This window comes from Ictalurus punctatus, chromosome 28, assembly GCF_001660625.3.
Source record: "Ictalurus punctatus breed USDA103 chromosome 28, Coco_2.0, whole genome shotgun sequence".
Classification (NCBI taxonomy): domain Eukaryota; kingdom Metazoa; phylum Chordata; class Actinopteri; order Siluriformes; family Ictaluridae; genus Ictalurus; species Ictalurus punctatus.
The window spans coordinates 14,970,958-14,983,457 of NC_030443.2; the positions used below are offsets into that span (position 1 = coordinate 14,970,958).

At 37.0% G+C, this 12,500-nt stretch overlaps 1 long non-coding RNA gene across 1 annotated transcript in view; it reads left to right on the forward strand.

Moving 5' to 3' along the window:
- Positions 1-8,118, forward strand: part of LOC128629370 (uncharacterized) — a 9,490-nt gene extending 1,372 nt beyond the window's left edge. Inside the window, exons 2-3 of the long non-coding RNA XR_008393739.1 lie at positions 1,988-4,057; positions 4,252-8,118. This is a non-coding gene — a long non-coding RNA (uncharacterized LOC128629370). The remainder of the gene's footprint in view (positions 1-1,987; positions 4,058-4,251) is intronic.
- The last annotated feature ends 4,382 nt before the right edge of the window (positions 8,119-12,500 follow it).

The window sequence follows — 12,500 nt, forward strand, 5'->3', positions numbered from 1 at the left end:
TATTTAATTATTATTAGAACAGGTGTCAGGTATCCAACTTAATTTTCAACTGTTTATAGTATACTATAATGCAAATCTATTATCATGGCAACGTTACTTTTACGTTACTTTTTTAAATAGGTTTTGCTCTTGTTTTTGTTGTGTATTTGAACTTTCTGGACTCTGAACGTTGAACACACAGTGGTGATTTAAAGTCACATTGTACTGAAAAACATTCAATGTGCTCTGAGAACATTTCAAATGTAATAAAAACATGAGGCAATGATACCAATATCCAAGCATAAGCATGCACCAACGTGAGTTTCTGTAGCCTACAAGTTGTAAAGTCTTGTGTTCTTATGAACTTGTATAAATTATGAGTGTAGTAATTACTGCTAATATTGTCACTCACCTTCACCTGATCGTTTATGGAGATTAAAAAAAAAAAAAAAAATCACATTATCTTTTTTTCGACGCAAACACTGGGCGCATGCGCATGTAGTTGGATTAACAGTAGACTGTTTTTCTTAATGATCTTTCTTCATTGTTGGGGTTTGCTGCAAAAACATAATTGAAGATTATTTTTTCTCAAAATTTTGCCTGACCGAATTGTCTTGTAATTCCTTCGGAGTCCTGGTAGCCTATTCAATGTGTAGTGTCACGTTCTGTTTTCTCGCCCAAGTGCAACAATGATCAGGTCAGTGGAGCTGCTTGTCTTTATATCTAGCCTATATTATTATTATTATTATTATTATTATTATTATTATTATTATTATTATTACAAAGTAGTGGTTTGCATATGACATGCTGACATGCAATTTTTTAAGGAAATATTTAATCTCGGAGAGACCACTGCAGAATTACAAGAGCAGATTTTGGAGTGCAAAAAGATTTTTTAAATTCTCATATTCGTAAAAAGAGGCCTGCCGCTGATTGACAATGGCCAGGTCCACTGCTTCCACTAAAAACATTAGGAAGAAAGGACTGAGAAAAAAAAAAAACACCAAATGAGATTTGTTGTCGAATCCGGCGAGGGACATCAATGCTAAATTAATTTCTGCTCGTTGGATTTGGAAGACATTGTGTTCAGGCCTGTCCCGGGAGAAGATACAAGCTTATCAAGAAGGTCTGGAGAATACTGATGCTTTGATGAATCTTAGTGCTTTTCTGTGAGACTCTTTAGCCTGTAACTGTTTTATTTATTTATTTCCATTACATCTGCAATTTTAAATTTTATTCTGTTGTTTTAATTTGATTCCGCTTTATTGGCCACGTGGTTGATGAAAAGTGTATTTTGTAAAATTCAAAGTAGGCCTATTTATCTGGATGTTTTTATTTTTGTCATCTAAAAATGTTGAACATTTCTGAAGTCTATGAAATGTGCATTTTTTCCTTCAAAAATATCGTTTTAACATAATATCCTTCTTCGTGAAAGTAATCAACACAATAATCATTTTATAGGCTATTTATCCATAACATTGAATTAACACCGTAGACAATTTAATGGCGCATTAATTAGCAATATGTTGGTATCGTTGCTTATGAGGTGTGCAAATTTAAATCTGTGTTGTGTTCACGAGTGACCTTTTTTGTAGAAAATAAATAAAAAAAATTAAAAAATAAAGAACAAAGACAATCTGAGGAAACATATGTACGGTATTTTTTTTTAGTTAAAGCATCAAGTGATGGCTTCTAACTAATGTAACATTATAGCTCCATGTGTCCCCTTTAGTGTTTCCTGATTTTTAACAGTTTTTTTTTATTATGTTAATATTTATTCTTAACCTAGATTGAACTGTATAATAGCCAACTAAGGTCTCGATATACGCATGCATATGTGACAGAATATAATAAATTATCATACTGATGTAGAACACTATTTAGGTGATTTGGATTAGGCCATTCTGCTATATCTTGCTTCACATTTCATGACAATAATTTGGCCTATTAGGGTATTTATGTTATAGTGTGGGATGTAATATTTTTTTTTGTTTTTCTTTTTTTTAAGGCAGGGATCTTCCCAGTAGTAAGTACAGGATCCATGTTTTACTGACATTCAAATGAGGTAAGATCTTCCAAACTAATCCTGTGAAAATCCATGCTTTCTCCATGCATCCCAAAACACTTGGTTTATCCCTCTCATGATCACAGTCATGGCACAGCAGCAAACAAGCCCTTTTGAATTTACTGCTTCTTTGTAGAGGACCATGTCTGTGTCATGAGGTTACATAAACCACATGGTTGGTGTGCCCAGAAACATGAGCCAGACATCATTCTTTGGAGCCTGTCCCATCGGATGAGGGGAGGGGATGGGTGCAAGTTATGGACATATAACTTTGCCATTTGTTGGGCCCATCTGTGTGTCTGCTATGTGACTTGCTGCATGAAATATTCAAGGTCCAGTGAAAAGTGATCTGATGGTCGCTGTCAAGACTCCCCCCACCTTTTTTGGTTGTCTATACCAGATACTAACCATTACCAATGGCAAAAAAGACAAAAGAAAAAACAAACAAAACAAGCAGGTGACACCTTCTATCAGTGCTCCAGTTTCCATGCCCCAATTTCGTACACCTTTCCTAGATCATTAGTTTAAAAATGAATTTAGTTCAGGAATATCATATATCAAGCTCATATTTTCTGTTGAATGAGATATTGATATATGGTATTTGGATTAACATTGCTATCGGTATTTCTTCCTCTTTCCAAAAAGAGTTAATATAGAATGATGTGTATATAACTTTGTGCCGTAAACACATAGATAAGTCTTGAGTTGCATAATGAAACACAAATTTGAACACATTAAAATGCCCATTGCCAAAACAATCTTAACGAAGCCGAATGTCACATAACAGTATATACCAGTCTCGAAATCAAAGTTTCGTTTGACTTCGTTCACCAGAATTTCTGTAGTTTAGACAATATTTCCTTTTGTCCTCATAACATGTGTTTTCCTGAAGTGTTTGTGGTCCTCCTGCTTACACTCAGAGTATGCAAGGCACAGCACTCCCACTGCAGGAAAAACAATCTGAGGAAACTGGGAACAATCATAAGCAGGCTTCAGCATGCTGCCATAAAAAATGCACAGGTCCTTGCATCCAGTCCATGCGGCCGATGGTTTGACGGCGCTGCTGGTGCACCATCCAGAGCAGCAGGAAACACCCTACAAAACAGAGGTGGATACTGCTTTTGTTGTAGCTAAGACGTTTAATAAAACATCATCAGTGGGTGGGCAAGATTAGCCATAAAACAATGCGTACTGTACTAGGGTCATTATACTTTAGGTAGGTGTTTCTATAGGGATGGGCATTTCCAAAGTGGAACACAAACCAAAAATGCAACAGCAAATCAGAAAACAAAACAGCAAAACTAAAAACACAACAGCAAATTCAGAAACACAACCACAACTCAGAACATAAAACACCAAAAAGACAACAGTAAATTGAGAAACACAACAACATTCAATAAATACAGAATGGATAGGTCCTTATTCCTTACATCATATGCTCGTAGCTGATTGGACAGCATTTGATTATAATAAGGAACAATGATTGTCCTTTTTTGGTCTCTTATCTAGCTAGTCTAGTGAAACAAATTTAATGCAAATGTAATTACAGTGAGAAGTAGTCCTTCTGTATAAGAAAGGAGGCATGGAGGCTGCTGTCTTATCTGGCAACAAGATGATAGCAGCAGATCCTTTCAGTTCTTTAAGTTGCAAGGTGGGTCCTCCATGGATCGGACTTGTTTGCCCAGGACATCCCACAGATGCTTGAACAGATTTGAGATCTGGGGAATTTGGAAGCCAAGTCAACACCTTTGTCATGTACTTTGTCATGTTCCTCAAACTATTCCTGAACAATTTTTGCAGTGTGGCAAGGCGCATTATCCTGCTGAAAGAGGCCACTGCCATTAGGAGTGTACTTGGTCTGCAACAATGTTTAGGTACATGATACGCATTAAAGTAACATCTACATGAATGCCAAGACTCAAGGTTTCCGAGCAGAACATTGCCCAGAGCATCACACTTCCTCCACCGGCTTGCCTTCTTCCAATAGTGCATCCAGTACCATCTCTTCCCCAGGTAAGCGAGACACATGCACGTGAAATTGGTGAGCATGAAAGCATGAAAAATTAGTAGAAACTGGGAAAGAAGTTCTTCAGAACTAAAATGACACAAATTTAAATGATGGTTTTCACTGGCCTCCATTTCATTCTGTTGAACATCTGCAACTCCATATGTTGCGCTTGCCAGTCAATCTTCATGTCTGGCTTCAGGTACCACGTAGACTCCTACTGGATCATCTCATGAGATGGACCGGTGTTCTGTCCAGGGTTATTCCTGCCTCATACTCAATGTCCCAGGGATTGGAAGCCCTAACCAGGATAAAGCTGGCTGTCCATATGATGTAAAAGAAAACTTGATTCTTCCATTGGACCATGGTCCGGTTCTTATGCTCACATGCAAACTGTAGGCTTTTTCAGCAGTGGACAGGGGTCAGCATGGGCACTCTGACCGGTCTGCAGCTACACAGCACTACATGTAGCAAGCTGCAATGCACTGTGTCTTCTGATACCTTTCTATCATAGCCACTATTCAATTTTTCAGGAATTTGTGTTACTGTAGCTCTTCTGTGGGATCTGAACAGATGGGCTAGCCTTCACTCCCCATGCACACAATGAGTCTTATGGTAAATTAGCCTTAAGGAAAGTTAGGAGAGACAGAGAGAGTAAAGTCATTCCTCCCACCCAGAGAGCACAGCCAGTTTGGCTCCCGTGGCCTTTGATGCTTGTGGCATTGTCAGGATTCAAACTTGCAATCTCCTGATGATAGGGCGTTTCTGTTGTGTCACTTGGGAGCAAGTTGATAGCATATCTTAAATAACATTATGTGCATGCTCTTGATAAAAATAAGCATGAATAAAAGCCTCAGTATTCATTCAGGCTCATATTTCAGATTACGGTAAACATTCTCCAGCTTTCAGTTTCCACGCTTGCTCAGACTGATGTGCGCAGTAGCCAATCAGAGACGATCATGTGATGTTCAATAAGGACTTACCCTTTCCCTTCTGAATGACTGTTGATAAGTTTCTGACTTGCTGTTGGTTTTGGGCTTCTCATTGTGTTTCTGCTCACAGGTCACCATAGATATGCAACTAGCTACAAATTTGCCTTTGTGCTTTTACATTTTTATGCTGCTTTTGGCTTTGCTGTTGTGTTTTTGGCTTTGGTGTTGTGGCTTTTTTTATTTGGTGTTGTGTTTTTTTTTATTTGCTGTTGTTTTAGTATTGCTGTTGTGTTCTTGGCTTTGATGGTGTATTTTTGGTTTTGCCATTGTGCTACTAATTTGATGTTGTGCTTTTAGTTTTGCCATTATGTATTTGATCTGACATTGTGTTTTTAGATTTGCTGTTGTGTTTTAGTTTTGCTGCTGTGTTTTTTAATTAGATTTTTAGTTTTTAGTTTTGTTGTGTTTCTGATTTGATGTTGTGTTTAGTTTTGTTGTGTTTCTGAATTGATGTTGTGTTTCGTTTTGTTGTGTTTTTGATTTTGCTGTTGTGTTTTTTGATTTGTTGTTGGGTTAGTTTTGCATTTGTGTTTTATTGGTGTTTTTTCATTTTGTTTTCATTTCTGACTCAGTGTTGTGTTTATAGTTTGCTGTTTTGTTTTTGTTATTTTGGTTACTGTTGTGATTTAATTTAGTTTTCTGATTTGCTATTGTGTTTTAGTTTTGCTGTTGTGTTTTCTGATTTGATTGTGTGTTTTTAATTTGTGTTTTTTTTAATTTACTTTTGTGTTTGTAGGTTTGCTGTCTTTTGTTTAGTTTTCTTGTCACTTTTTAAATATATTTTTTTAATTTAATTGGACTTTTTTATTTGAATAATATTCCACCACATTCACCATTGGAAAAAGGTCACATGGCACAAAGCATTAGCATTTATTTTTTCTCCATTTATTCTCACCCAGAGAAAAGGGTGGATGAACTACACCCATTCCATTTAGGTGCAAGATTCTGTTCCTATACACACTTTGGTCTGGGCTGCAGACAGCACTGCTCCTGCTGGATGGAATGTGTCAATATGTGGATTATAGATTAATTGCTTGGCCCTTCACTGGAGTGTGTCACAAAACAAACCTCACAGCCCTAATATTACCACTCAGCAACATTTGCTGTCTCAAAATCACAGCACAGGGATTTACCATGAATACACCTGTTAAATGAATTTTGCCACATTACAGCATAGTAAATGAGTCACATGACACTTTTTAGTGTACCTGTCCAAATCCCAAATGACAATCACAATCACAATGTTAAATGTGACATTATTAGAGTTACACAGGAGCTAATACATTATTAGCTGTGTAAGGAAGAGTCACAACATATGCCCCATCATGCTGAAGTTGTTCTTCCCCAAACATGACCCTAGGATGACCTGAAATTTCACTGTGCCCCTAAGCCCTGGGCAAAATGGTGTGTATGAAATCCACAGACAAATTCTGCTGTAACCGATATGCAATATTTCTGCTCCGTGGCTGTAGAGGAGGACATATTTATTCGTAATGTCCATGGAGAGGTAACTCTAATCTTTAGATTGCATTCCTGCATGCTCTGCAACAAGTCCTTTATGGCGTTATGTCAAGACTAAGAACGGATTTTGTCAGGTGGAGATTGGGGTTCAGAAGTTCATGTGCCGGTCATGCTGGAGCATTCCGCACAATCTTTACGTTTCCATTCAACCCAATCTTTGTTTCCAACTCCACCTCAGGGTTTTTTTTTAGTCAGTTCTATATTTTTTTTCCAATGTGCTTTCCTTTTTATAGATAAAAGATTCATTTCTGTTCTCTGCTTTGAGACACAAACAACAGGAATGTGAACTTGTTTGACTCATTCATGGTTCATGCAGTGTCTGTAAACTTTCCTTTCACAGTTTAGATACCAATATCTTCCAATTACAAACAGAATTAAATATTTCTCAAAATTGCTTTGGCTTACTTAAAAGAAGAAATTGAAGATGAACCCCATACAAGCAATAGTCATACAAAAAAAACCCCACAAAATAAGACAAAAACAATGATCTGGTAGCAATAAAAACATTTTTTTGGCAACATCAGCCATGTAAGTGCACCTGTGCACTGTTTCCTTATGCAAATCCAGCACATGAAGTTATACTTGAATTACAATAAAGGCTTTTCCACAACCATAATTTCAGAGATTATTCTTGGGAGCTGTCCATCTAGCCAGAATTGCATTTTAATGACCTATGAAAGAATTCCCTGGCAAAGTTCCATCTAGAAACCCTATCACTAAAAAGCAGGATGGCAGGCATCAGTATTTTTTTTACAAGCTAATTGCAGCTTCTTGGTTGTTTGAAGACACAGTACTGAGATTTAATTGTACGAGCTGAGCAGGCTATCCCTCTCTTGATAAAAAATGCCGTTTGATTACCTTGCCATTTCCGACGGAAGATTGCAGCTATAGAATTACTTGCTCTTGCTTATGAACACACAGTGTCCAGGTCCATTTGGAGAGCACAATTAGAGAATGAATACCTCAAAAAGACTCAATGTGTATCTTTTACAACATAAATTGTAAGTGCAGCAGGGACTTCTTTGAATAATTGATCATACATATGCACTGTTATTATCTAGTTCCATTAAGGCCAAGTTTAGTGAGGTCCTTTCTATTGAAGACAGATATGTTCAGCTGGTCAAGTGGTGTATTATTTGCCCATGCAGTTTGGATGAAAAAAATAATGTGTATATGTTTGTGTATCTGTTCCAATGATGTAGAGAGTAGTTGTCATTAATTTACTTGCCTTCTACAACTAACACTGTTCAATTCTTTACCTTATAAACTTGGAGGACCAGTGCTGTTACAACTAGATTTGATTTGAGGAGTGTCTGTATAGTTCCATATTTTATCATTTTCTTTTATTAGTATAAAATATGAAACACTAGCCTCATTAAAGGAACAAATATGTTGGCTTTTGCACTATGTGAAAGATTGCCAATATAGAGCTTAGAAGCTCCATAGAAAGAAAAGTATTTAAATAAAAATAATTTATTTTGTATATTTGAATTATACACATCACATTAAATAAAATGTACTTTTTTGCATTGTGTTATCATTTAATAAATATTCATTTCCCCCCATATGCTTTGAAATTGCTTGGGGTAATATTTCAATTCAATTCAGTTCAATTCAGTTTTATTTGCATAGCGCTTTTAAGAATGGACATTGTCACAAATCATCTTTACAAACATATTTAAATTCAGGATATAAATTTTAAATGTATAACTATATCCCTTACGAGCAAACCAGAGGTCATGGTAGCAAGGAAAAACCCCCTGAGTCAATATGAGGAAGAAATTTTGAGAGGACCCAGACTCATAACGGAAACCATCTTCATCTGGTTGACACCGGATAGTGCGATTATAAATAATTTCCTTCTATAACTGTGTTCTACATGGTCAAATAGTGTAACTGTGTAACCAGGAAATTCATTATAGTTTTCACATGAAGTCTATTTTGTTGAAGGTAGCAACTGTTCACTGATGATAAAAAAAATGGTACCTGCAGTCCTAAAGCAATCATAGTAATTGTAGTCCTAAGCCTAAGTTCATCATATCAGTTGCATTTTGGTATATCAATATTTGGCTTTAAACTATATAATTAAAAGCTACAGGTTATGGTATTAAGATTTTCAAAGATCAGAACCCAAAATACAAATCTCAAAAAGTCAAATCTCAAAAATACAGATTTTATGTAAATTAAGCAAAAGATGTAACAGACAGGTAGATGCTTTCAGAGTGTCCCCCACCCACACCTTAAAAAGTTTTTATTTATATTCTCCCAAAATAGCTAGATGTGGAGTAGAGTTAAGTAGTGTTAAAATGGAAGATATTAATCCTCAATGAGGTAAGTGCATCTAAAGCTTTTATTTGCTACTGAAATAGCTAAAATCCCATTAAGCAGCTAACTTTAACTGTTAGCCACTAACGACTACCAGCAAGCTAACGTTAGAGTAGCCTAACTAACTAGAACATTACCTGAGTAGTTCACTGAGCATACTATATTAAGTACTGAGCATTTAACAACAGTTTGTAGTTTGTAGAAAACTATCTATTTGAGTAGAACATAAAAACTTTTATTGTTTGACCACTCTGAAAGTGCTCTCTTTTCCTGGGAATCCCGGATGCTTCATCTTTGGCCTGATTTACATAAATGCATGAAATGAATGCAAATCTTTAAATAAGTCTAAATAGTTATAGTTAATAGCTGACATATTTTGATGGAGGCTTGCATCAGGTCAAAGTTCATTTACTGATCTCTTTAAAAAAAATTTTTTTTTCTTTTACTGCAAACATCTGTTGACTGTTCTGGTACATAGAGACACAACACATTAACAACTATGAACAAACCCAAAGCTCTTAGAAAATTAAACTGTGTCATTCTACCTAGTAGAGAAGAGCATTACAAACAAAAAACCCTTTCATTATTGGTGTGTGCAATTTCAGGCCAAAAGCAATACTTCTAAGAGTCATGTAGCCCTCTGATTCAGCAGGCTGCGTACTAACAAGATAAATGTGTCAACATCAAAGAAAAAGATGTGCCTGTCTACAGTAATTCAGTCGAGTACGGCAGCTTTACAGTACACTGAAGCGGAGTGGACAGTGATGTGCTCTTTCTATGCCACACCATTCACCGTAATACTCACAGATTATCGAGTGAATAATTAGTTTGTTAAATAGAAGGTAATAGACAATGCAGTCATCAGTGGCACCAGTGACAGACATCCCAGCTTTCTTTAGTTGAATCTTTAATGATTGGAGCACTTTACTGATGATCAGCCATCAATATGAACCTCACAGCCTCTGTCTCTGTTGATCTGTACAGAGAAAGTAAACCACTTTAAGTTGTAACAATATTCACAGATGAAAAGCAACTAACTGCTGAATTAGGATCCTTCTAATGAAATTATCCACTGTATAGTGATGAGAGCCGTTGTTCTTGGCCGATCCCCAGCACACATCTAGTTGAGCGTTAGCGTCAGTTTTTGCTGAAGATGTGGCTCTAAGTGGTGACTACTGCTATGCAGAAATGGTCTCCATTCCCCATTTTAAAGCAGCTTAACCAGGTGTCACTGAGTTTATTGAGTAGAGAAAATCGAAATAGAAAGTTATTGTGATAATATTTTGAGGAGTTCTTCTTTGCAAATGTATTACTTTGAAACTTATAGTGACTTGAACTCATTCTATCTGATTAAGCCATTCTTCTACTGCAGCATTGTTGAATGCTCAGTTCTCATTGTTCAGAAGTTGTTGATTAGTTTTCTTTAACAGCAGCTTCAACGGTGGTTCCAGCTGCAAGGTTTATATTATATGATATTATATTATTATATTAATGCTCTCATTCTAATACATATGGTTTCTATAGTAACAACTTAAACAGGGACTTGTATGCTGGACACTTCACACCCATCCATCCATCCATCCATCCATCCACTTTCTGCACCACTTATCCTACACAGAGTCGTGAGGAGTCTGGAGCCTATCCCAGGGGACTTGGGGCACACTGATGGGGTGCCAACCCATCACAGGGCACAATTGCACACACAGTCACACACTACGGACAATTTAGAGATGCCAATCAGCCTACCATGCATGTTTTTGGACTGGGGAAGGAAACCGGAGTACTTGGTGGAAACCCCCAAGCATGGGGATAACATGCAAACACTGCACACACAGGGCGGAGGCGGGTAATGAACCCCTGACCCTGGCCTGGAGGTGCGAGGCAAACGTGTTAACCACTAACCACATAAACTGTTTAAAGAAAACGTGCAAATTTGATATGGGGATGTTTGATATGGGGAAGTTTTGTGGGAGGAGAGGTTTGTTTAGCATGTGTCAGTGTCAGTCAGAAGTATAGCTTTTCCTTTTGGGAGTAAAGTTTAAACTAATTTTCCCAATGTGGAAAAATCTTCTTGGTAACAGGACAAGCTACCTTTTTTTTTTTTGTCTCATTAACTTTAAGAGAGAAAAAGAGAGCCTGGTGACAGAACATTGGTTTATAGCTTCTCCAATGTTTCATTAAATGTATCTATAAATGGATAATAAGTGTGTCGTTAATAATAACTGTGGTGTTCTTTAATCAATAAAAATGCAATCAGTGATAAATTGCTACTGTATGAGAAGAATGAAACACTTCAGGCCATACTGTTATAGGAAAATAATCAACTTTGGAGTGGTAACAGAAACACTGCTTCAAATCGTCACTGTTGTTGATTATTTCCATATAACATATAACATTATATTCCCTATTTCTGTAAGGGATATTATTTATATAATGGCTATACCATATTGGGGTCCACACATGATTCTCATTCTCATATATCCATATTTATAGTATTTTATATTTTTTGCATGTATTTGATGTTAAGCCACTTGTTTAATACATTCTCTAGAATGATTATTACACAAATATGATTATGTCTGAGATTCATCTGTAGACATCTATATCCTAAGTAGTTTCAGTCATATTATGTACAAAGTCTTCTATGTGGACTTCATTTATTGTGTTCTTAATGGACTTTTGACAGTGGCTAGTTTGAACATTACAAAAACAAACATTACAAAAGAGGCTCATTTGTTGTTCTATCATTTTAGCCCATGCACAAGCCATACTGTAGACAGACATTCGGTCATTAATTCCTTGTCTACCCACTTCTCTCCGTATTTGTGTTTTTATTCCTAATTCCAGTTGTCTTTCTTTTCATCCCCACTTTCTGTTGACAAACGTGAGAGACTTAGCAAGGCAACCTGGCCTTTCCTACAAGCCCCTTCTCTCTGACAGACCCTAATGCAGTTAGTGTAATGTCTTCTCAGTGGCTGTTATTAAACTGATTTGGAACTTTTATTTATTTATTAATTCTTTTGCAGCGGCTGCCATTCTGCCTTGCCAAATGCAGACACACATAAGAAAAAAAAAAAAAAAAAAAAGAAAATCTAGCACAGGCTTTGAGTCACCATGGTGGCTGCAGACAATCTAATTGGTATTGACATCTGTGTCTTGAAGGGAATTTGACATATAAGGGCAAATCATTCTATTTAGTCGCCTGAATACTCGCAGAGGCGGGCCGGCACAATTCAACAGCGTGCCATTCAGCTGCCGGTGCGCTCCAGCCCAAGCAATCGATCCTAATCTGATTCTCGGACGAGGAAGAGAAAAATGAAAATAAAATCAAAGGCACTGTTAGGGCAATATTAACAAGGGAGTACAATCTGAAGGCACCCACACTAATGCACTCCCGCTGCAGTATTGTTAATGCACGGCTCTTCTGTAAAGGTGCCTGCGCCTCAAAGAAATCTGCTGTCCCAGCTAAAACTGCAAGTGGCTGCCAAAGGGAGCTCATTCTCTGATAGCACTGGCATGGCCCAAGCTTGCGCTACCTTGGATGCTCTGATTTCATTATCCTCAGTCCCCGGAGAACACATTTCTCTTTTTTGTGTTGTTGTTGTTGTGAAAG